General features: G+C 36.5%; 1 pseudogene; it reads right to left on the bottom strand.

Moving 5' to 3' along the window:
• Window positions 1–1,429: 1,429 nt before the first annotated feature.
• Window positions 1,430–27,461, bottom strand: part of LOC101140295 (dolichyl-diphosphooligosaccharide--protein glycosyltransferase subunit STT3A-like) — a 47,025-nt pseudogene continuing 20,993 nt past the window's right edge.

The raw sequence follows: 27,461 nt of genomic DNA on the forward strand, positions 1-27,461 counted from the left end.
TGGTGGCAAAAGGCTAAATGCTATGGTTTGATCGTGTCCCTTATAATTAATGTGTTATAAAATTAATCCCCAATGCAACAGTGTTGAGAGATGAGACCTTTAAGAGGTGATTAGGCCCTGAGGGCTCTGCTCTCATAAATGGGTTAATGTCACTATGGCAGGAGTGGATTTGTTATTGAGGGAATGGGTTACTGAAAAAATAGATGAGTTCAGCCCCATTCCTCTCTCTCTGACCCTTCCACCTTCCACCATGGGACGATGCAACAAGAAGGCTCTCACAAGATCTGACCTCTCAATCTTGGACTTCCCACCTTCCAGAACTGTAAGAAATAAATCTCCAGCTTTCTTTAAATATTCGGTCTGTGGTATTATGTTATAGCAACACAAAATGAACTAAAGCCAGGGGTATTGTAGGGAACTTAAGGAAAGTTTTGAGTTCTAACTAACTTCCCAGTAAGCACAATATTGAACTTTACCTTCAGGAAATTAAAAAATGGCATTCATTTAGCATCTTTCTTTTAACCAAAGTGAATATTGTAAGGGTTTGTTTGTAACAAATTCTTTATTCTTTTTTTTTGTTTCCAAAACTGTTTTCACTTGCCCTTCCTTTCAAATTACACTTTTGCTGGAATATAGAATTCTGGGTTCATGAATAATTTTCACCTCAATACTTTCAAGCTTTTACCCCATTTTCTGTGGTTTTTCTTGTTGATAGTGAGAAATCTAGAATGCCAAATTACTGACTTTTAGGTAACCATTTTAACTTTTAAGATTTTTTTATTTATTCTTGATTTCCTAAAATTTTTCTATTACATATTCAGAAATTGATCTAATTATATTTGTTATTATTATTTTATTCTGATTGTTACTTAAAATGCACTATTCATGTAGTACTTGCATTTCTTTTCAACGTATGAAAATTAGCTAATATTATATTAAATACTTATTCCCTGCCATTGTCTACTTCTCTATATTCTGGAACAGAGATTACAGGAGATTAGTACCTGAAGTTTTAGTGTCAACTATCTCAATAAATCTTGTGAGAATCTTAAATGCTTGCACAAATATTTTCCATCTTTCATTGATTTGCTGTGTGGTAAGTGAAGTGTTCAGTGCTATCTTCCAAGGCACTGTTTATCCTATTAATTACTTTCTGTTTTGATATTATTATTTCTCATATTTTGATTAGATTATTTTTATTTTTTTATTCCTCCCTTTAATTGACCACAGTAAAGCCATGATATTTTATTGGTAACCTGCTTAGAATTGTAAAAATTATTTTATTTGGCCCAGCCATATTGCCTAAGACAAAAGTTGCATACAATTCTAATCTCATCTAGATCTGTTCTTATAAAAGGCATATAAAAAATCTTCAACATCCTAAATATGATGCACTCAGTGTGAAGCAAATCAGAGCTGGACATGACATTTATGTCCTTGATGGGTCTGGATTATCCAGGTCCTTTACCTTGTCTTTCCTAACCAGCCAATGTTCTGTGATATATGCTTTCTCCAGGACATAAAGCTCAAAGTAAGCCTTTATTCCCAATCTCAGCATTTCCGACATGGTCAAAGCCTGATGGATGGTTGGCTTTTGTGTAAACCTGTCCAGAGTGGTAGTAACACATCTTGTACATGAGGCAGTTGAGCAGCACTGGAGAACCCTCATGGCCTACACAGAATTCCCCAATTGGAGTATAATAGTCGTTCTCCTTGATATGTTTTCTTGTGTTTGTGCTACCTCCAATCTGGACCACCCAAAGAAACTTGTTGATATCATCATAGCAATACTCAGTGAAGTCTCCAAAAATGAACAGCACATAGCTGACCTCATGCTTTCTAATAATCTCATAGAGTTTTCCTCTGTGGATACCGTTGCCTGAACTACTCAATAAATATTGGTATTATTTCATGTGTTATTGTCCACAAAAATTGTCCAGTTCACCTTAGCTATAATCTGGTAGCTATGATCCCAACATAATATGACCTTTGCATCCTCTGGAGTATTGTGACAAAGCCAATAATATGCTTCTCAGTAGTCATCAGAAATTTTGCTACTACTGCCATATCCACCCCAGGCATATAGCATGAAGGAAGAAGAAGAGGAGGCCTTACTGGTCACCCAGGAGTGAGTAAAAAGTGTAGGGGATGAGAAAGAAAGCCAAAATGGACCAAGGCCATTTTGGCATTAATATCATCCCACTTACTGCTTCATTCTAAATCAGGTAGGTAGAATCCTGTTGCTTTTCTTGTCTAGATGACTTATGTCCAGTCTCTTCCTATATGTGGACAACATTTGGGAGACTCCAGTGCTGGAAAGAATGTACACAACAGGTGCCAATACTAGCATTAGACGCACCATTACAGCTTAAAAGTGCACACTGGTCACACCATACATGATATTAAACCTCTGAGCATCAAACAAGTTGCTAAAGCAGGAGTAGAGGCCAATTAGAAATATAAGGACAAGGAAATGCACGTCAAAATAGTATGAGGATCAAGTCATGGCTGATGCTCAGACACAGAGGCAATGATGGGGATGTTCATCTTAGCATAAGAAGGATACAGCAGTGAATAGAAATGCCCTGTCCAGGGAGGGATTTTTTTCTGTCAGCGTGAAGAGCGCTCCCATAGTGAGAAGGATAAGGCCTGCTAGAGAGAGGACACTCTGGAAAAGAACTTCAATTTGCTGTGGATTCAACTTGTTGCACAGGTAATCCAGAAAGACATGGATAAGGCCAAGACCAAAAACCCCAATGGTTTCCATGCACTCTGATGAAAAGACTGGCTGGAAAGCCACAGAACAGGTCTGCATAGAAAGAATAGTGCCCAGGCAGTAAACAGTACAGCAGGCCATGTAGATCCAGTGGGAGAAACAGCCTGTGAGCATCAGCACCAGAAGACTGAGAGGGATCAAGTTGATCAGGAACACAACACCTCACCATGAAGAGTCCATGTAGAAACAAGCAAGGGCACACTTAGCCTCCCAATAGATGCAACCAGTCTTTACTGCCTTGATCCACATATTGTAGGTGAGTAGGATGCAAAAGATGGCAATCCCTTCATTATCATATGAGCCAGTCACAGATTGGAAGATATATGTGGGAACCATAGCAAACACAGCAGCCAAAAGAAGCCCAGTGCCTGCATCCTTGAGCTCTTTTGTAAGGTGGCAATGACAATAATAATGAAGGAGGAGACACGCAGACATTCTGAATGTCTACGGTGATGTGGAAAAATTGGAGTATGTGGTAGATTGCAGCAGGGGTGCTAATTAAGCCTGGGTAAATTGTTCCTCCAATGATTCATCCCAATGATGACTAGGCTCTCTCATCACATAAGCTATAGAATTTATAAAACTCTTCCTTAGCCAGAAACCTGGTAGTCTGATAATTAAAGTGTGGATTAACCTCATAGATAACACTTTAAAATCTCAGGACAGCAAAGAGACAGCTGGAGAAAGATAACATAGTGGCCATTGACATAATGAGAAGCTTCAGAAGTGTGTTCTGCCTTCTCATAGGACAACCACAAAAATCCATCCAGCCTTAGTCATCTTGACATCAACGGGTGGCAACAGGCCAGGCAACACTCAGCTGGCCAGAATCCCTAAGCAATCCCCTAGGCTCCCTCAGCGATCTATTCAGTGGTGCACTCAACCCTGGCAACCTGATTATTTTTAATATTCATATTTTATATATGTAACTTATTGTTTAATACTTTCTTGTTCATTTCTGAATGGTATGTTTTAATCTCTTTGAGTATACCAACCAAATTTATTATAAAATATTTGTCAAATTATTTCATACAATTAACATCATCAAGAGGCAATTCCTGTCCTGTATTTAGTTGGTTGTATTTTTACTTTTAAAAGTTAACTTATTTTTTAATTGACAAAATTTTTATATATTTATCCTGCACAACATGTTGTTTTGAAATATGTATACATTGTAAAACAGCTACATTGAGCTAATTAACATACATTTTCTCAAACACTTATTTTTCATGGCAAGAACACTTAGAATGTTGGTTGTATTTCTTAGCTTTAGATTTCTTCATGCATTTTAGAATTGTGGATCACAGGCTTATTTGAGGGGAACGTATTTTTTGCTTTGCATTGCTTTATTTTTCTTTAATTCCCTTGGCTCCCTCCTCCCTGACAAGAAGTTATGAGGCTATTTTATAATCAAGGGTTGTGCCTCCTCCCTGGTAGGGATATGAAGCATTTACAAGACTGGTTAGTGAGCCTCAGGACAGGGCTGTCCTGAGGCTATGCCAGTATCCTCAGGCTTACATTGCCTGGAAACCCCACAAAAATTGTAGCCTCAGGCACCAGTTGTCGGTATATTTTCACTCTAATTTTATTAATCATAAGCTCCTGGATTTAAGCAGTGAGGCCAACTTTATTTCTCCATTTTACACAGATCTGTAGTCCTTCCCACCCCCTAGGAGATGAAGTTGTAGCTTCTATTGCCTGCTTTGGAATATGGTACTTCAGCTCCGTTAACCGCTTCAGCCTTCTATTTTTGTCTCTGGTCTATGAAAATGTTTATCTTGTCAAGTCTCTTTGATTATTTATTTTTATACTGTATCCATCTTTGCCAAATTTGTAGAGCAGAAGGGGTTACATCAAAGAAGAAAAAGAGCATGCCATTTTTCTGGTGTCCCTGGGTTCATTTTTAACTCACATTCCATTAGTGATTTTCAGTGTAATTCATAAAGGAAATCCAACCACTTTGAAGTAAAAATGACTATGGAGTATCCAGTAATTTAAAAATATAGATGATAATCAATTACTAAAATTCTTTCTGCTCTGTTTCAAGAGGTGCTTAGCATTTAAAGAGTTATCTAAAACTGCAATTCAATCAACTAGTTAAGGATATTGGAATGGTTCCTCCTCATCAGCTATCACTGAGAAGAGCCTCAGTGTCTACATTTTAGTGTTGGTTAAGTAATTTTTATACCCTTTTCTGCAAGAGTGAAAAAATTTACACTGAATATCAGGTTGTCGAATCTTTATATCTTTGCTTGTACATTAACATGTACCTGAGTGAAGGTCTGAAGTACTCTGTTTTGAAGCCCTAAAATGTTGTGTTTTATATTGAGCTTTAAGCTGAAGGTCTTATATTTAAAAATTATACCTACAAGGAAACAATCATTTCCTCTTATAAGAAGCACTACATTAATCTAAATGGAGACATAGACTGTATATTTTACCATATTATACCATATTATATGGTTTTACCATGTTTGCCATATTATAAAGTCTGCATAGACAGATTAACATTTTTATTCAAGTGAACTAAGAATGTATGTATCGATTAATTCACTCTACTGGACCTCAGCTGAGAAATATCCTTAGTATGCTTCAAGTCATTGACCATAGGTGGGGAATCCTCTGTATCCAGACATCCGGCAGGGTCCCTCTCCCTTTACGTTTCAATCTGCTAAGATTCCAAAGTGATGAATTTCACTTGGCTTGCCTCTTAATTATTTTACTCCATGATCTGATTGAAGACTTTGAGCCCTATTCTGGAACAATTCTTCTTTCTTGTTCTGCACAGATCAGGTCTTCCTCCAGTGTTCAAGCCATATTTACTTTCTGTGCACTGATTCAGCAGTGTCCACTGTGGACAACGCTTTCTTATGGCTTTTGCTTACGTCTCTTATCTTTATCAATTATTGACCTCTTCTGTTTCCCTCCATCATGCCAGCACTGAATGAAGGCCATAAAACCTTAGATGGGAATTTGAGGTATTATAGTTTACTTGGAAGTTAACCAAAGGAAGCACCATTAGGGGATTTAGAAATTGAAATGCAAATGAGGATAAAGCCAGAAAAGGGTACGCTATTACAAGGTTAGTACTATGGGCAACTGGGGCTCACTTCTACTGGAGACATCTGAAATCTGGAACAATATATGCCTGAGAGTTATCCCCTTCCTTTTCCAGGGGAATGTCGGATCTAGTATTTATCCTCTGATTCCCATTTGTCATTTCAAAAGGCTGCTGCCTAATAGCACTAACCTTCTTAGGACATTAACTTACACATGGGTGAAAGAAAGCCTTCAGGCAGAAATTTGCCTTAGACAAGGTTGTCAGGTACTAGACAGTGAATATTAAGAAAGTATGGAGGAGGTACTAGTAGTAGCTGATGAAACACTCAGTTCACTGGACTCATCCTCAATATCCATGTTTATTCTCCCACATGATCCCATAGTTAATTGAATGAGGGGCATGGAATTGACCTAGAAAAAAAAATCATTACATTCTCTTTCTAGGCATTTCTCTTTGGAACTGAAGAAGCTATTTGGTCTCACCTACTCAGGTAAGTTTGGGGGCTGAGAGGTAGCACTGTATGCAGCAAGAAAAGCATCAATAATTCCTGACTTCAGATAGAGAAATAAGGCAAATACACATAGAGAGACAAATTGGAGATGTTTGTTTACTAATGACATTCTAATGGCTTGTTCATATTCTGGGGATGTCTGTCCTTATTGCCTATCCTTGGGTTTCACAGATTATACCTGAATTTTATAAGTTTATCCTTCACACTTAAATTTCAAGCATAAATTCTATACTCTGAATGAACTTAGCAAATGAATTTCCTTCTAGACCCATTTAAAGAGGATGCACAAGAATACTGGTATATGGATAAAAAAACATAGGAGGTTGACAGCCTCCACATTTTACCAAAGTCAGACCAAGTTGGAGTGAGGAAGATGAAGTATATTACCAGATATATAGAGAAAAAAATACTATGAGGCACCTTATTATATCTGAGTCAAGTACATTTTCATTTTCACATTTTTTTATTATGGTGAAATATACAAAGCATAAAATTTACCCTTTAACCATTTTTAAGTGCACAGTTGAGTAGCATTAAGTGCATTCGCATTGCTGTGCAACCATCACTATTATCTATCTCCACTATTATCTATCCACTATATAATATCTCCACTATTATCTATCTCTTTTTATCTTTCCAAGCTGAAACTCTGTACCCAGTGAACAATAATTCCCTCTTTCTCCATTCCACAGCCCCAGGCAAACACCATATTATTTTCTGTCTCTATGATTTTGACTAGTCTAGGTACTCACACTATTAACGCACACATGTGTGAAAGAAAGCCCCTGGGCAGTAAGTGGAAGCATACAGTGTTTGTCCTTTTGTGACTGGCTTATTTCACTTAGCATAATATCTTCAAGGTTCTTTCATGTTGTAGTATGTGTTGGGATTAAATTTCTTTTTATGCTGAGTAATATTCCACTGTATGTATATGCCACATTTTGTTTATGCATTCATCGATCGATGAACACTTAAGTTGCCTCCTCCTTTTGGGTGTTATAAATAATGCTGCTATGAACATGGATATACAAATATCTTTTTGAGTCTTTGATTTCAATTTCTTGGATATATATCCTGAAGTGAATTACTGGGTCATATGGTAACTCTATTTTTAATTTTTTGAAATTGCCATACTCTTTTCTGTAGCACCCGCACCATTTTACATTAGCACCAGTGATGTATAAGGGCTCCAATTTCTGCATATTCTTTCCAACTGAGTCAAATAACTTTTAATAAAGATTTATAGTATCTTCATCCAAGGGAGGTTTAGAATTACACGTTCTTATTTTTCTGGTCACAGTTGTTGCTAAGAACTGCTCCCTAGTAGAATTAACTTTCTTAGGGCATTAACTGACACATGTGTGAAAGAAAGCCCCTAGGCAGAAATTTGAAGTAGTTATACTTAAAAACTTGTTTTTAATATTCTTTCTTACATTAAAATTTTAAATTTACATGCAGTTGTAAAGATAAAAAAGTGACATCTCATATATCCTTTACCCAGTTACCCCAATAGTAATATATTGCAAAACTATAGTATAATAGCCCAAAAAGATATTGACATGGATATATATACTCAAAATACACAACAGTGCCATTACCAGGCTCCTTTAATATTGTCCTTTCGTACCCAAGCTCCTTCCCCTGCCATCCCAATCCCCTATTTTACCCCTGGCAGCCACTTGTATGTTCTCCATTTCTATAATTTTGTCATTTCAAAAATATTACATAAGTGGGATCATCCAGTATGTTCCATTTAGGGATTGGATTTTTTCATTCAGCATAATTCTCTGGAGATTTAACCAGGTTGTTGTACCTAAATAATATGTTCCTTTATATCACAGAGTAGTATTCCATAGCATGAATCTTTGTAATATTCACATGGCTAACATAATATGTTTAGCCATTTAACTATTAAAAGATATCTACATTGTTCACATTTTTTGGCTACTAAAAAGTAAATTTGTCATGAACTTTCATTTACAGATTTTTGTGTGAACACGCACTTTATTTATTAGGGATGAATGCCCAAGAGTGCAGTTGCTGAGTCATATGGCAGTTGCATGTTTAGTTTTATTAAAAACTGACATATTGTTTTCAGAGTGGTTTTGCTGCTTCCCATTCCCACCAATAATGTATGTAAAATCCAGTTTCTCCACATCTTCAAAAGCATTTGGTCTGTTCATGTCCTTTGCCCACATTTAATGGGTTTGTTTTTCGTTTACTTGTAAATTTGTTTAAGTTCCGTGTAGATTCTGGATATTAGACCTTTGTCAGGTGCATAGATTGCAAAAATATTCTCCAGTTATGTAGGTTGTCTCATCACTCTGATGATAGTTACTTTTGCTGTGCAGATGCTCCATAGTTTAATTAGATGCCGTTTGTCAATTTTGGCTTTTGTTGCAATTGCTTTTGATTTTTTTGTGATGAAATCTTTGCCCATGCCTATGTCCTGAATGGGACTCCCAGATTTTCTTCTAGGGTTTTTATAGTTTTAGGTTTTACATTTAAGTCTTTAGTCCATCTTGAGTTAATTTTTATATAAGGTATAAGGAAAGGGTCCAGTTTCTATTTTCTGCACATGGCTAGCCAGTTTTCCCAGCACCATTTATTAAATAGAGAATCCTTTCCTCATTGCTTGTTTTTGTCAGGTTTGTCGAAGATCAGATGGTTGTAGATGTTTGGTCTTATTTCTGAGGTCTTTATTCTGTTCCATTGGTCTATGTGTCTGTTTTCGTTTTGTTTTTTTTGTTGGTTACTGTACCCCTGTCATATAGTTTGCAGTCTGGTAGTGTGATGCCTCCAGCTTTATTCTTTTTTGCTTAGGATCGTCTTTCTATACCGGCCCTTTTTTGGTTCCATATGAATTTTAAGGTAGTTTTTTTCTAATTCTGGGAAGGATGTCAATGGTAGTTTAATGAGAATAACATTGAATCTATAAATTACTTTGGGCAGTATGGCCATTTTCATGATATTGATTCTTCCTATTCATGACCACGGGATGTTTTTCCATTTGTTTGCGTCCTCTCTTATTTCCTTTAGCAGTGGTTTGAAATTCTCCTTGAAGAGGTCCTTCACTTCCTTTGTTAGCTATATTCCTAGGTATTTTATTATCTTTGTAGCAATTGCGAATGGGAGCTCATTCATGACTTGGCTCTCTGCTTTTCTATTGTTTGTGTATAGGAATGCTTGTGATTTTTGCACATTGATTTTGAATCCTGAGACTTTGCTGAAGTTGCTTATCATCTTAAGGAGATTTGGGGCTGAGATGATGGGTTTTTCTAGATGATAGACTGGATAAAGAAAATGTGGTACATATACGCCATGGAATACTATGCAGCCATAAAAAGGAACAAGATCATGTCCTTTGCAGGGACATGGATGGAGCTTACCTCAGCAAACTAACACAGGAACAGAAAACCAAACACCACATGTTCTCACTTATAAGTGGGAGCTGAATGATGAGAACACCTGGACACAGGGAGGGGAACAACACACACTGCAGCCTGTCAGGGGGCAAGGGGACAGAGAGCATCAGGATAAATACTTAATGCACACGGGGCTTAATACCTACGTGATGGATTGATAGGTGCAGCAAATCACCATGGCACATGTTTACCTATATAACAAACCTGTACCTCCTGCACATGTACCCTGGAACTTAAAATTAAATTGAATTTTTAAAAAATTTGGTCTTTTCAATATTTTTAATCTTAGCCATCCTGATACGTGTATAGTAATACCTCATTGTGATTTAAATTGCATTTCCAAAATGGCTGATAATGTTGAATATGTTTTAATAGGTTAATTGCTCTATACGATTCCTATTCCATGAAATGTATATTTATGTTTATGTCTCATTTTGTAATCAGATTGCTTTGTCATTATTGGGTACTGCTGAGTCTTAAAAAATTCTAATACATTGTAGATAGTATTTATTTGTCAGATATACATAGAGTTTAGTTTGCAAGTATTTTCTTTTTTATTTAACTTTTATTTTAAGTTCAGGAGTACATGTGCAGGTTTCCTATATAGGTGAAGTTGCGTCATGGGGGGTTGTTGTACAGATTATTTCATCACCCAGATATTAAGCCTAGTACCCATTAGTTATTATTCCACATCCTCTCCCTCCTCCCACACTCCACCCTTTGATAGGCCCCAGTGTGTCTTGTTTCCCTCTGTGTGTCCATGTGTTCTCATCATTTAGCTCCCACTTATAAGTGAGAACATTCAGTATTTGTTTTTCTGTTTCTGCATTAGTTTGCTAAGGATAATGACCTCCAACTCCATCCATGTCCCTGCAAAGGCCATGGTCTCATTCATTTTTATGGTTACATAGTATTCCATGGTGTGTATGGACCACATTTTCTTTATCCAGTCTACCATTGATGGGCATTTAGGTCGATTTTATGGCTTTGCTATTGTGAATAGTGCTGCAAGGGACACACGTGTGCATGTGTCTTTACAACAGAATGATTTATAGTCCTTTGGGTATATACCAGTAATGGGATTGCTGAGTCGAATGGTATCTCTGTCTTTAGATCTTTGAAGAATCACCTCACTGTCTTCCAAAATGGTTGAACTAATTTACACTCATGTCAACAGTGTATAAACATTTCTTTTTCTCTGTAACCTCAGCAGCATCTGTTATTTTTTGACTTTTTAATAATAGCCATTCTGACTGGTGTGCAATGGTATCTCATTGTGGTTTTGATTTGCATGTCTCTAATGATAAGTGATGTGAGCTTTTCATATGATTGTTTGCCCCATGTGTGTTTTCTTTTCAGAACTATCTGTTCATGTCTTTTGCCCACTTTTTAATGGGGTTGGGTTTGTTTGTTTGTTTTGTAAATTTGCTAAGGTTCCTTGTAGATTCTGGATATTAGACCTTTGTCAGATAAATCCATTGCAAAAATTTTCTCCCACTCTGTAGGTTATCTGTTTACTCTGTTGAGAGTTTCTTTTGCTGTGCAGATCTTAATTTAATTAGAGCTCATTAGTCAATTTTTGCTTTTGTTGCAAGTGCTTTTGCTGTCTTTGTCATGAAATCTTTACCTGTGCCTATGTCCTGAATGGTATCGCCTAGGTTGTCTTCTAAGGTTTTTATAGTTTTGAGTTTTACATTTAAGTCTTTAATTCATCCAGATTTGATTTTTGTATATGTTGAAATGAAGACGTCCAGTTTTAATCTTCTGCATATGGCTAGCCAGTTTTCCCAGCACTATTTATCGAATAGGGAATCCTTTTCTCATTGCTTGTTTTTGTCAGATTTGTCGAAGATCAGATAGTTGTAGGTTTGTGGTCTTCTATATTTACTCTTTATGTAAGATGTCACACATTACTGTAGCTACTTTGAAAATTTTTTGTTTTCAATTTTCATTAGTTTGACCTTGCTGTGTGTTAAGTGTGGATTTTTTGTGTTTCTTTTTTTGTTTGGGTTTTTTCAGCTTCTCAAATCTATAGATGTATATCTTTTGCCAAATTTTGGAATTTTTCATTAATTATTTTTATAATTACATTTTCAGCCCTACCTTTTTTTTCTCTGCTATTTCCAGAACTCTGATGGCATTAATACTAGATATTTTGATATGGATTAAAAGGTTCCTAAGTCTGTTTGTAATTCTACTTTCTCACTGTTACTCAGTTTTGATAGTTTCTATTGTACCATCTTCCAGTTCATTGATTTTTTTTTCTTATATTGCCTGTTCCTTTGCTGGGACATTCTATCTTTGCTGATAGTTTTTATTTTTGTTTGGTTCAAACATATTCATAATGTTTGTTGAAGCTTTTATTTTATCATTTGTTGAAGGCAACTGCTTTAAAATACTTGTCAGATCACTCTAACACCTCTGCAATCCTGGTGTGGGGATCTATTGGTCAACTTTTTTCATTCAGATTAAGGCTTTTTGGTTTGGGGTATGAAGAATACTTTTGTTTTTATTTGAAACCTGGACATTTTAGATATCATGTTATGAGTCTCTGTGTCTTATTTAAACTTTCTGTTTTAGGTGGTTTCATACAATAACAGTCCAACAGGGAAAGGGAGACACCACAGTTTTACAGCCAGGTGGAAGTAGAAGTCCAGTTTCTTTACTTGGCCTCTTTTGATATTCAACATGGATGCGCCTCTTGTTGTTGCTGGGTAGGGTAGAAGTTTGAGCTCTCCACTTGACCTTAAGTGACACTTTTCTGTTGGGAGGCAGAAGTACTTGGTTATTGCTACTCACATGACCTTCAGTGACACCACAAAGAGGGTGTCATCACAGTTAAGAGGTGATGAAAATCCTGTTTCTTCACTATTCTTCCTTTGAATACACCCTAATTAGGAGGGCAGGAGTGTCTTATTACTGCAGGGTATAAGTGGATATCCTGCCCTCCATGTTGTCTTCTCTGTCACTGTGAGTGGGGCAGAGCCTTATTACCACCCAGCAGGAATGAATGTGAAATCCCTGCTCCCTACTTGTGCTTCTCTGACACCACCTCAGTGAGGGGTCGTGGCACTTCATTACAGTCTGACAAGTGTGAGTGGGAATGTCAAATTCTCAGCCTCCATTTGTTCTTATTGGTGAAGGTGAAGGGGAGGGCTCCCTCAATGACATTTTACAGTGTTTGGTTGGAATATAGCAGACTGTCTAAATGTTCGTTCTGCTATGCTGACCTTTTCTTAGTCTTTTTTCTAAAGAGGGAAGGCTTTTTTTTTTTTTTTGAAAACTCACCGCTGTGTTGTTTCCTGAGTTCAGAGCTTCTTATCTACTTTATTCCCTTTTCTCCATATTTCAGTTATACACTTAAATAACTTAGAAGTTATTTTAGTTATACTAAGTGGGAGGAATAGAAAAAAGTTTATCTACTCCATCTTTACAGAAGAGGAAATCCATCTTTACATTTATTTAATTCAGAAAAAAAAAATAGCATGGCTGCTTTCATTTCCACCAGTATCTTTGTCATCCGTTTATTTCAAAAGTCAAAAGGAGTGCAGAGCTATTCACCTATCAATCCCATTCTATGGTAAATCAATTTTCAATGTGATTCACAGACAACTTTTTCTTTTCTTTTCTTTTCTTTTTTTTTTTTTGAGATGGAGTTTTGCTCTGTCACCCAGTCTTGAGTGCAGTGGCATGATCTCAGCTCACTGCAACCTCTGCCTGCTGGGTTCAAGCAATTCTCCTGCCTCAGCCTCCCAAGTAGCTGGGATTACAGGCATGTGCCATCACACCCAGCTAATTTTTGTATTTTTTTTAGTACAGATGGGGTTTCACCATGTTGGCCAGGCTGGTCTCAAACTCCTGACCTCAAGTGATCTGCCCACCTCCGCCTCCCAAAGTGCTGGGATTACAGGTGTGAGCCACAGTGCCCGGCCTGACAGACACCTTTTGAATTTTTCTGCTATTTGCCTCTGTCCTCTGAATGCATAAGAGAAATTCTAAAATTTAGGGGCATAAAGTTAAGCCCAATGCAGTCAAGGTGAATGGAACTGTGAAGTGATGAGCTTCTGAATGCTCTGATCTCACAAAGACTCCCCAGCATTTGAGACCAGGCCTCTCTTTTTGTCTGGTAGTGCTCTTGCCCCAAATATAGGCTTGAGAAATCCCAACAATCATTTCCTATCTTTTTCATTCAATAGCTTCAGGCAATTGATACTTAAATTATTGCTATAAATTTTGTAAATATAAGTTAAATTTCAAATTCTTTAAAAAAATCATTTCATCTCTCCTTATTGTAAACTTACTGACAAAAATAAAACAGCCAAATGCTTTGATTAAATGAAGATTCAAACATTATGTCTATAATTCTGTAAGAAAATGTCCCAGTTTTATCTCAGTATTTATTTGTGTCTTAGATACTCAATAATTGCATTTTTCTGCAATAACATATTACAATAAAATAAATGACTGAAGAATAGCTTATATTGCTGACACAGATCACAGTGTGTCACTAATGGAGTATTAACTGCTTTTTAAGCAACTGGATAAATCTGCTGATTCATAAGAGACTCACGTAAAGGAAATCCAATTCATGGTGGGGCTCTTACCACTTCTACGGGCATAAAACACCTTCTTCCATATTATCCTTGTTTCAGTCATGGGAATATTGAGAGTAGCACCTGACTTGTAACAAGATCTTTTAACTGGGAGAGTGACACATTTAATAATATGTCAAGTCTACTATTTAAGGGACAGACACTGCTCAAAATAAAAATGGTATTTAAGAATATCTTTCATGTAAAAATAATCCCCAGGGAACAAGGGTTTGCTCCATTTCAAAGATCAGAAAAGCAGTGCTGAAAGAGCATTATGAGCTTTTCAGAGACAAAAAAAAACCTATGACTTTAGCTTCATCCCTGGGAATCCCTACGTGATTTTATATCTAGGACAACCACTCACAGAGGCCCAAGCAAAACTTTAACAGAAGCAAAACATAACACTTAAGCAGATATTTTTTTTTTCTTATTTTAAAAAATTGAGACACGGTCTCATTCTATCTCGCAGGCTGGAGTGCAGTGGCATGATTATAGCTCACTGCAGCCTCAACTCTTGGGCTCAAGCAATTCTCCTGCCTCAGTCTCCCAGCTAAGACTACAGTCTCTCAAGTAGCTAAGACTATAAGCACATGCCACTACACTTATTTATTTATTTATTTATTTTGAGATGAGTTCTCGCTATTTGGCCCAGGCTCATCTCAAACTCCTGGCCTTTAGTGATCCTCCCACCTTGGCCTCCCAAAGCATTGGAACTACAGACATGAGCCACCATGCCTGGCCCTCTAGGCAGATGTCTTCATGTCTCAGTTTTCCTCAGCATCTAGAGCACCTTCCTGTTTTGTATGCCTTTGTAAGACAGTCCAAACTAAGAAGAAAATAGTTCCATCTGAAGCATGGTTTGGAAATGGGGCTGTGCTTTTCTTACAGGTATGCATATGATTTATCATTTTTTGAAAGAATAATATGGTAAATTTGAAAATAAGATATGTATAAGAAAAATGTGACATTTATAATGTGTTTTTATGAATTTCAAAAAGATAAATATTTAAAATAACACTCTTCACTTAGACTCATATCACAGTCCTCCAAGAATGGATACATGTAGTAGTTATTTAAACAATAGCTTACAAGAAGTTGTGTAAATTGTGGTGGCTACATAGATATATGCAGGCTGTAAATTGTTTTTAAGTTGTTAACATCTACATTTAGGAATAGAAAATTATGATACCAAATCTACATTTCAGCATCACTTGCTCCTGAATGCAGCATATAAGTTCTATTGCCTATGCATATAGATGATCCAGAAATATGACTTGGTGACTCAGAAAGAATATGTGGAAATCATCAGTCCCGAAGTATCAAATAGGATCTTTTACACTATTGGATAAATAATTTCACATCTATTAAAAATATTTTAGTAAGTAAACAAGTCTCAAATATAAAGGTCAAAGAATTTTTACATATGTACCAGATCAAGATGTAGAATTTATCCCCCTATCTAGATAGCTTGTTTGTGCCTGTTTAATATTCCCCAGAAAGTAGCAACAATTTCAAATGCTATCACTATGAAATTGTTTTGGTTGTTTTGGACTTCTTAGAAATGAAATCATAATTTGTTCTCTTTTCTGTTTGGCTTTCTTTCATCCAATATTTTGTCTGTGAGATTCATTCACATTTTTGAATATATCAGTTTTCAATTCCTTTTTATTTCTGAGTTATTTCCCATTGTATGTACATATTAGGTATATTCATCCTTTCATGTGTGGATAGACCTCTGTGTTGTTCCAGGATTTTTGTCATTATATATAAAGCTCCCAAGAAAAAATTCTTGTTCATGTTTTTTGGTGCATATGTGTACGCATTTCTATTATATATATAGCCGAGGGTAAATTTTCTGGATGCTAGAGTATTTGTTTTTGGCTTTATCATTTGCTAGTACAAATTTTTCCAAAATCGTCTTACCAATCTAACCACCAATCAACAATGTGTAAAGGTTCCAGTTACTTTATAACAGCAAGAACTCATCTCAGCACGTGGTATTCTCAGTCCTTTTAATTTTAGCTATTCTGGAAGTGGCCTACTGATACCTCACTGAAGTTTAAACTTGCATTTCCTGATGACTTAAGATGTTGAACAACTTTTCCTACACTAGTTAGCAATCTGAATTGGAAGTGAACTAGTTTAATTTTAAAAGGTAGAAATTAAATGTTTTTATTTTTTTCATACATATTAGGTAAAAACAGTTGTCATTTCACAAAATTCCCCAAAACCGTTCACTATTATTCCAAACTTGAAGAGAAGAAATCAGAATCACATAAGAAAGCCAAACGTCAGTGGTAAGAAAGTACTGTAACTGCCAAGCTTTAGCTCAACAGAGCTTCTCTGATCTTTTGCTTTTTGTTCTCTGCTAATCATCAAAAATACAGAGCAGGCTGTCTGTCACAAACAATCAGGGAGGCATATTGTATTAGTATATTTTCACACTGTTATAAAAAATATCACCTGAGACTGGGTAATTTATAAAGGAAAGAGGTTTAATTGACTAACAGTTCCATATGATTGGGGAGGCCTCAGGAAACTTACAATCATGGTGGAAGGCAAAGCGGAAGCAAGGCACGTCTTGCATGGTGTCAGGAGAGATTTAGAGAGTGAAGGGGGAACTGCCAAACCCTTTAAAAACCATGATCTCTCATGAGAACTCATTCACTATTACGAGAACAGCATGGGGGAAGCTGCACCCATGATCCAATCACTTCCCACCAGGTCCCACCCTGAACACATGGGGATTACAATTCCAGATGAGATTTAGGCGGGGACACAGAGCCAAACCATATCACATGTGATAACATTAATGAAATTAGTTACATCTCAAAAGTGGTAACTGTTAGAATAGTACAAGGATTAAGAGGTTATATTAAGATTTTATAAGATATGATCAGTGGCATTTTATTTGCCACACATGGGTGTTTTATAATTTGGTCTGCACACTGAATCCTAATTATGCACAAATTACTTATGATGTATATGAATATGAATGTGCATAACATAAAACTATGTAGAGACACATGCTACTATAAATAAATACTCATCCAAAAAGCTCTTGATCGTTCATTAAGCCTCATAATTTGTTGGAGGCTCATAAATGACAAAGATTATACATTTTTCTGAAGGCAAAAGGCAGAATTCCAGTGAGTCTCTGGTCTTAGAAGAAAGAATAACCTCATACTCTGGCATAAATATTGGAGTCAGATGGTGGTGTCTTAAATTCTTATAACAACTAATCATATTGGGAGTTTGGCTGCAAATGCAGCCATCTCCAGTCCACTGATCTGAATATTCCTGGGCTACCAATCATTTAACATTTGTCTACAAGTGCTATAGCTGTGTCACCATTACTGACTACATACACAGAAATAAATGGAGCTAAGTTGCTTTTGTCTTAAAATCGGACATATTTGAAGTTTATTGAAGCATTTGCCTGACAAGACAAACTTTGGAGTCAGACTTCAGTTTGAGTCTTGAGTAAGTAACTTAACAATGATCTGAATCTCCATTTCCCTCATTGTAATATGGAAGCCAGTTTCCACTGTCTCCACCTTTTCATTGAGTTTTAAAGATAGTATATGTTAAATAACTGCAAATTGAAACAGACTAAGGTAATAATACAAAATGTTGTTTATACTAAACTTTTGCAACTTATGAGAGTTCTTGTCTTCCCAAAGAAAGTGCAAAAAATAAAAATAAGGTGGTAAATTTAGAAGTTTTTAGATTGACCATTGTTGGATGGTTGTTGGTGCTTGATATGTTTCTATGAGGATTCCTTGTATACTTCTGTCCACTTTTGTTTATTTTCAAAATTTTCCAAAATGTAAAATTCAAAAAGAAGCCCTTTAAATTAAAATACTATAAGTCATAAGAGGAAAACATTGCAATGCAGTATTTCTCAAAGAGGTGTCCCTGAGACCAGCAGCATCAACAGCTATATGGGATCTGGTATAAAATGCAAATTATTGGGTACCATCCCAAATCAACTAGATCAGAAACTTTGAGGGTGGGTTTCAGCAATTTATTTTTTTAACATGCCCTCCAGGTGATTTGGATGCAAGACTAAATAATGGGAACCACTGATGAAACAAAAATCTTATTCTGGAAGTTAAGAGATCTGAATTTTAGTTCAGGATCAATTGGTTTGGCAACCTTGGACAAGCCACATACTTTCTCTGAATATCAGTTCTCTCATCTCCAAATGAGGTCTGGATCATATAACTTCCTGGGCTTTTTCTACCTTAGCCTTCTAGGATGACCCTGAAACACACAAATTAGGTAAGGAAGTATGATCTCTGAGAAACTACTATCTAGAATTTGGTAAATTATATGAATTGGGAGCTTTGTTGACTATACAAAGGGCTAGCAATTAAACCAGTTGTGGCTTTAATTAATAGGTTCTTTGTATACAGCTGGGAGAGTATGAATTTTCATCTCCACATACAATTTGAAATGTAAATTTTCCTTTACAAATAGAAAGTGTTTCAGGTTTCTTATTACAATAGTCACTGATTTTACTATTAAGCCTAGATGACTTGGGGTGATTTGCTTGTGTTGTTGTAATTGTGTGTTTTTGTTTGATGCAGAATGGGGACTTATATTTTCTATAACTGTAACTCATTTGAGAACTAACACTTAGGTTCTTAACTATAACTATTTATAAATAGCAACTTATGAACCTAAAAAGTATTTGCAAAGTACTTTTAAGCACTAATACTTGTCAGGAGTTTGTGTAAGTCTGCCACACTCCTCTGGTTCAACACAAGATGTTAAAAAGTTTACAGTGTCATGAAATTTTGGCCACTCTGAATTATGTTTAGAGAGAACAGAGAGAATATGAAGTGAGGGGAAGAGATTAAGAATCCTTTCTACAAATTTCTACCATCAATTGGCAGGACCTTTCTGCGGCTGAACACTTACAAATATTAGCAAAATAATGAGGACAGTCAAGCACGTTGGACCTGGAGGAGTGTGAGCAAAGGCCTCATTCAGAAACATAAGAAACTGGGAGCTCATTTTCTTATCAGATGTGATTAAACTATGAGAAGGCAAGCAAGAACTTCCTTTATTGTCATCCCATGTAACCCTATAGATTCTGATAACGCTTCTGGCACTGCTTACTCCTTTCAGTCACTATTAAAGAGCAATTAAATGGGAGACCAGGAAGTTGTAATGCTTCTGGGCCCTCTACGTTCAGGGAATGTAATGCGTAGGGCTAAGAAAAAGGGGTCCATCCTCAATAAAAAGCCACAGGAAGCCCCTTCCATCCCAAATGGTCTACTGGTGCAGATTTAAAGTGTCTTGTGGATAACAAAGATACCTGATTTTTTAAAACCCAAAACATTGTTGTTATTTACTAATCCTTGAAGAAATGACAGCAATAAGCTGGAATAATTCTGCACATGGAGCAAGCAAGAGGCTTGCAATGCTCTATTTATGGAGATTTATAGCAAAGGTAAAGACAGGTGTTTATTTGTTTCTTAAAGCAAGTTGAATCTCCCTGGATGCATACACTAGCCAAGATGAAACAATTCAGGTGTATCAGCTGGTCAAGGTCTCTAGGTGGACATTATTATTTAGAGAATAAATTAAAAGAGATAAGAGCAATGAAGTGTGGACAGAATTTGATGCTTACTTTACTCACATTCAGCCGAGGGTATAGATATAGATTGAAAAGCAGGGAGGGTGTCACAGTAAAGGTAGACATCTAATGCTGACACGTATCTATGTTCAGCCTGCTTTATTTGACCCATATAATTTAGAAAGGTTTTACATAATAAAGTTACTCCCTACTCTTCCTGGTGACCCTTAATTGTTTGCACTCAAACAAGGTGGTAAGAGACTTTCAGTTCCAACCAAGACTGAGAAGACCCCCCTGTCCTTCCAGGTTCTCCCTCTTACAACTTAAACTCTGGATATAATACAACACAAAATCATGAGACGACTCTGAAACATGGAAAGAAGGTGGGTTGCCTAGGGACCTTGCAACTTGAAGAACAATATGGCAATGAATTCCCTAGTGTATTAGTTAGCTTAGGGTGTCACAACAAAATACCACCTACTAGGTAGCTTAAACAACATAAATTTCTCAAAGAACTGAAGATTGGAAGTACATGATCAAGGTGCCAGTAGGGTTGATTTCTCCTGAGGCGTCTCTCCTTGGCTTGCACATGGCTACCTTTGTACTGTGTCTGTTACAGTAGGCAGCTAGTCAGGCATGAGCAGAGCAGGAGAGGGATCCCTGCCACCCCCATCAGGAATGTCAGGGGACCATCAAGTGATGGTCAGGTGGTTGCTACACTGTTTCTCTAAAATAGTAATTGGTCCCAGCTGGCACTAAGGAAAGGCAGTCTCCCAATAGATAGAAAAAACCTGAAACTGGTGATCAGCAGCTTCCAGATAAGATCTCAGGAGTTGGGCCAGTGGGCTCAAGCATGCACACTAAGAGGCAAAATGGTGAGGTTTAATTGGTATACAACCTTCTAGAAACATTAGGACTGGTACGGGAAGAATGTCTCAAGTGAGCATATGCACAATTTTGGCAAACACACTGCACATGCGGCCCCTCTCAAGTGCTGGCAGGCCACCGTGCATGCGGACAACCAACCCTAGGGGAGAAATCTGAGAAGTAACACAAGACCCTGGAAGCATGCCAATGTACAAAACTCCAAATCAAAAGGTCAACTCGCGCACTTGATCTTTCAAGTTGCCCACTTGGCTCTCTTCCAAGTGTACTTTACTTCCTTTCATTCCTGCTCTAAAGCTTTTTAATAAACTTTCACTCCTGCTCTAAAACTTGCCTCAGTCTCTTATTCTGCCTTATGCCCCTCAGTCGAATTCTTTCTTCAGAGGAGGCAAGAATTGAGAGTGCTGCACAGCTGTACAGACTTACTACCGGAAACGCCTTCTCATGAACTTTCTCTGTATACATGTAAAAAGAGAGAGAGCAAACTCTCGTATCTATTCCTCTTATTATAAAAACGTTAGTCATGTAAGATTAGGGCTTCATTTATGAAGCCTTATGACCTCATTTAACCTCGGTCACCTCCTTAAGAGCCCTACCTCCAAATATAGTCACATTGGAGGTTAGGGCTTCAATGCGTAAAAATGGGGAGGCCACAATTCAGTCAATAAAACCCATTTTTTTAATCAACTTCACATATCCCAGAAATGCCGACAAGCACAGACAAAAGAAGAATGTCTTTTTTCCTAGCCAAAGTTGAAGAAAATGGGAGACCTGAGAACAGAAATCTTTTGGCAATTTTCTTTAGTATTTTTCCATCAATATCCATCAGAGATATTGACCTGTAGTTTTCTTTTTTGATGTGACTTTGTCTGGTCTCTTTTTTGATGTGACTTTGGCCTTTTAGAATCAGTTTGGAAGCATTCCATTCTCTATTTTTCTGAAAAGTTTGAGTAGAATTGGTATGACTTCTTTGTTAAATGTCGCGTAGAATTCAGCAGTGAAGCCGTCAGTTCCTGGGCTTTTCTTTACTGGAAGATTGCTTTATTAAGGCTCTGATCTTATTACTTGTTATTGTTCTGCTCACATTTTGGATTTCTTTCTGGTTAAATCTTGGTAAGTTTTATGTGTCTCAGCATTTGTCCATTTCTTCTAGGTTTTTCAATTAATTGGCAAAGAGTTGCCCATATCACCATTAATGATCCTTTGAATTTCTGTAGTATAAGTTGGAATGTCTCCTTCTTCACATCTGATTTTATTTATTTTGATTTTTTTTCCTAGTCTGGCTAATGGTATGTCAATTTTGTTTAACCTTTCAAAAAAACAACCTTTTGTTTTAATAACCCTTTGTACCGTTTTCTTCATTTCAATTTTATTAATTTATGCTTCTGATCTTTAGTATGTTTTTCTTCTACTAATTTTGGGCTTGATTTGCTCTTGCTTGTCTAGTTCTTTAAGATGCATAGATTGTTTATTTGAATTTTTTCTCTTTTTGATGTACTCACTTACAGTTATAAACTCCCTATTAGTACTGTTTTTGTTATATCTCATAGGTTTGGTATGTTGTGTTTCCATTATCATTTGTTTCAAGAAATTTTTCAATTTACTTCTTAATTTCTTCATTAACCCACTGGTCATTCAGGAGCATATTGTTTAATTTCCATGTATTTTCATAGTTCCAAAATTCCTCTTGTTATTAATTTCTAATTTTTTTCCATTGTGCTTAGAGAAGATGCTAGATATTACTTTACTTTTTTGAATGTTTTAAGATTTGTTTTGTGACCTAACATATGGTCTATCCTTGGGAATAATTCATATGCTGAGGGAAATAATGTGTATTCTATAGTTGTTGCATAAAATGATCAGTAAATATCTATTAGATCCATTTTGGTCTATACTGCAGATTAAGTCTCATGTTTCTTTGTTGATTTTCTGTACAAAAGATGTATCCAATGCCGGAAGTGGTGTGGTGAAGTCTCCAACTATGATTGTTTTGGGGCCTATATCTCTCTTTAGCTCTAATAATATTTGCTTTATGTATATATCTGGGTGCTCCAGTGTTGGGTGTACACACACACACACACACACACACACACACACATGTATAGAGAGAGACAGAGGACATAACAAATATATACATATAATTGTTATAGCCTCTTGCTGAACTGACCCCTCTGTCAATATATAACGACCTTATTTTATCTCTTCTTATAGTTTTTGTCTTGAAATCTATTTTGTCTGACATAAGTATAGGAAATCTTTCTCTTTTTGGTTTCCGTTGGCATGTAAGATCTTTTTTTTATCACTTTATTTTCAGTCTATGTGTGTATTTACAAGTGAAGTGTGTTTCCTGTAAGAAACAGATCAATGGGACTTGTTTCTTTTTAATCCATTCAGTCAATGTATATCTTTTGATTGGAGTGTTTAGTCTATTTAAATTCAATATTATTTTTGATAAGTAAGTACTTACTGCTGCCATTTTCTTATTTGTTTTCTGGTTGTTTTGTGGTCTTCTCTTCTTTCTTTCCTTCTTGCCATCCTTTAATGAAGATGATTTTCTCTGGTGATATGATTTATTTCCTTACTTTTTATTTTTTGTGTATCCATTGCACGATTTTTCATTTGAGGTTACCATAAGGATTGCAAATACTATCTTATAACCCATTATTTTTATCTGATAACAACTTAACACTTTGCCCAAACAAAGAAACAAACAAGCAAAAGAAAATTAATAAGGATTCTATACCGTAACTTTATCCCTCTGGTTTTTATCATTTTATTTTTTCTGTTTGAGTTAATTTTTGTATATGGTGTAACGTTAAGGGTGTAACTTCATTTTTTTTGCCTGTGGATATCCAGATTTTCCTTCACCACTTGTTGAAGAGACTGTCTTTTCTCCACTGTGTAGTCTTGGCATTCTTGTCAACAATTATTTGGACAAATATGCAAGATATTTTTCTGGGCTCTGTATTCTGTTCCAGTGGTTTATATACATTTGTCTTTAGGCCAGTACCACACCATCTTGATTACTGTTGTTTTGTAGTATGTTTTGATATCAGAAAATGTTAGGCCTTCAACTTTTTTATTTTTCAAGACTGTTTTGGCTATTCTGGATCCCTTGAGAGTCCTTATGAATTTTAGAATGTTCTTCACATTTTTTTCCAGGAAACACCACCAGATATCACCTGGTACAATGATTCATGTTTTTTAGTGGAAATCTTTCTAGAGAGGTTGACTTATCCAATGCAAAACACTTTAGGGGCATAAACCCTGGTATATTCACCTTATGTTGGCTCTACTATGGAGCCAATATTCTTAAACAACTCAGATTTCAGCAACAGTGGCCTATAATTATGGCTTCCTGTTGCCATGTTGTTTCTCCTCAAGCTTTTGCATGGAGATTGACCTGTAGGAGTCTGAATAGGGATTTAATTCATGACATATTCTGTTACATAAGTTAAGATTGGCACATGATAGTTGCTCAGTATATGTTGTTCTTCTCTTTCATATACATTCAGGTTTTTTTCATTACTCAGCCTAATGCAATAGATGATTTTTGTTTATAAATGTGATGATTAATAAAGATAAATGCCTTTATTTTGTACTCAAGATATATTGTAATTTGGCCCAAATTATATTGCTTTAACTAACCCATTGGTCTTGCAATATCTTTTTCTCTACAAGTACCACAATACATTTAGTGTGTTTAAATATCTTTATGCACTGCAATGATTTCAAAAGTGCCATTTCATATGCCAGAAATGTCCTTTATTCTTGTCTTGCTAATGACCTAGGACTTTTAAAATTAGCTCAAACTTCAGATTCTCTATGAAAAGTTTTATTGTCTTTCCACAAAAGGGTTAGCCTCCCTCCTTTGTGCTCCTATTTGTCTCATATATTTCCATCTCCTTCAGTTCATTTTCTTCTCTGACTCTATAAAAGTATGTTAAAATAATATGCTAATTCCTAAAGAAAATGTTTCCAAAAATGTTAAAGCAGCATAACATGAAATGAACACAGAAGACAAGTTCAGTAAAGAAAAAAACCAAAACAAAGCTTTAATAAGTTGAAAGTTATTCTGATGGATCAACTCATTTAGCTAAACATCTTATTCTTCTTAATGATAAAAGTCTAAAAATAACATTATAAACATTCAAAATTTCCTCCCATGTATTCAGAATTTTGCTGAAATAAATATAAGCAATGGCCTGTCCATAAAATCTGTAGTTTTATGTGCTGTTTTTTTCAGGATGAGTTTCTATGTTAAGACCTGAACTGGACTATGAACTCCACTGGTCTTCCCTGTTTCTGGGAAGTGTACCTCTTATGCCTACAAACCTTGTGTCACAGCGAAATGAGGCCATGAGCAATGAAGGTGTCTCATTCTTGTCAGTAGTGATAAATGTAACACCCATTGCCTGAGCTTGCACACCAGAAAATATAATAGAGTTCTGGCCCGAGAACCCTATTGAAATCTCAATTCATAGTTAACAGTGTTGCCAGGAACTTGCTAAAGTAGTTTTCTGTTTGTTTTGTCAGGCTCTGTACAGCTTTAAGCTGCTCACCTAATGTGTTTAATGTTATAGTTAATGTCAGAAAACATAGTAACCAACATATGAGCCCAGCGTTACTCTCATCTGTTTGAAGTTACGCTCTCCAAGATGTCAGCTTTGATGAAATGTTCTCCATAGGGCTCTTGTAAAACTCATCAGTAGTGCACTGATGAAAAATTCCTGCAAGCTACTAATGTCCTTTAATCATATAGCTTTGTGTATTACTCTTTGATATTTTGTGCTTTTAGCCAGAGAACCTACACAAGATGGAAAATACTACTCTTTTCCATTCTATAAATGCATGGCATACAAATATAAATTCTGCTTTCCACTTATGGCTAGGTATTAGTGGAGGAAATTAAGACACAGTATGCCAATGGCCTGAACCTAGGCTTTCTAGCCCTGTCTTTGCCATTTGACGGTAATAGTAGATCACTTTTGTTTGTACATATTAAGAAGGTTTTATGAAATCTGTCCTCTAAAACAACATTAAAGAAAAGGAAGGGTAGTCTTACCCCTTGGTTTCCCCATTATAACATTTTCACTAGAAAAATACTGTCCTCACAAGGTACTGTTATTTACAAGAGATACAAAATAATAAATAGTATTAAGAGATTTTGGGAACATTTTCTTTCTTATATACACTTTAACATATCAAAGTTTCTGCTGGTGGGTACTTACACAAAGCAATTGAGATCTATGATACATTTTACATATGTAACTAAGCACAGAATATTTATAATGCATTTTACTGTAATAAGTTTCATGCATGCATATCTTCTCTTACTCTACATTACCCCTTCATCTCCTACTTTAATTTAAAAGGTGATGAAATTGTAACCTGTCTCTAGGTTTGGGGGTACACAGTGAAAAATTACCCACTGGTAACTTTTGCACCTTGAGTTTTTGTTTCAGAAAAGTTCCAGGAAGAAGTTCAACCCTGATGTAATTGTCCATTCTTGCATTGCTATAAAGAAATACCTGAGACTGGATAATTTGCAAACAAAAGGGGTTTAACTGGCTTATGGCTTTGCAGGCTGTACAAGAAGCATGATGCTGGCATCTTCTCAGTATCTGAGAGGCCTCAGGAAACTTCCAGTTATGTCAGAAGGGGAAGGGGAGCAGGTACATTGCATGAGCACAGCAGGAGCAAGACAGAGAGAGGAGGTAGGTACCACACTTTTAAATGATCAGATCTTATGATATCTCACTCACTATCGTCAGGACAGCACAAACAGGATGGTACTAAACCATTCATGGGAAATGTGCCCTGATGATCCAATCACCTCCCAACTAGGCCCCTCCACTAATGTTGAGGATTACAATTCAACAGGAGATTTGGGCAGTGACACACATCTAAACTATATCATTAGGCCCTGGCCCCTCCCAAATCTCATGCCCTTCTCACATTTCAAAGTACTATCCTGCCTTACCAGTAGTGCCCCAAAGTCTTTACTCATTCCAGTGTTAATTCAATAGTACAAAATCCAAAGTCTCATCTGAGATGAGGCAAGTCCTTTCCACCTATGAGCCTCTAAAATTAAAAAAAAACAAGTTAGTCACTTCCAAGATAGAGTGGAGTTATAGGCATTGGATAAACATTCCCATTTCAAAAAGGAAGAAATCAGCCAAAAAAGGAACTACAGGCCCTGTGCAAGTTTAAAACCCTCAGAGCAGTCATTAAATCTTAAAGCACCAAAACAATCTTCTTTGACTTCATGTCCCACATCCAGGGTACACTGGTGTGAAGGGTGGGCTCCCAAGGCCTTGGGTAGCTGCATTCCTGTGGCTTTGCAGTGTTCTTCTTCCATGGCTGCTCTTACAGGCTGGCATTGCATGCCTGTGGCTTTTCCAGGTTAAGAGTGCAAGTTGTCCGTCGATCTACTATTCTGGGGTCTGGAGGATAACAATCCTCTTCACATAGTTCCACTACGCAGTGCCCCAGACTCTGCATAGTGGAACTGTGGGGGCTTCAAACCTACATTTCCTTTCTGTATTGTAACTGTCCAAGGGGTTCATCTTGCCTGCTGCCTAGACAGAGCTGATTTATCAAGACAGGGGAATCGCTATAGAG

The sequence above is a fragment of the Gorilla gorilla genome, chromosome X, assembly GCF_029281585.2.
Source record: "Gorilla gorilla gorilla isolate KB3781 chromosome X, NHGRI_mGorGor1-v2.1_pri, whole genome shotgun sequence".
Lineage (NCBI taxonomy): Eukaryota > Metazoa > Chordata > Mammalia > Primates > Hominidae > Gorilla > Gorilla gorilla.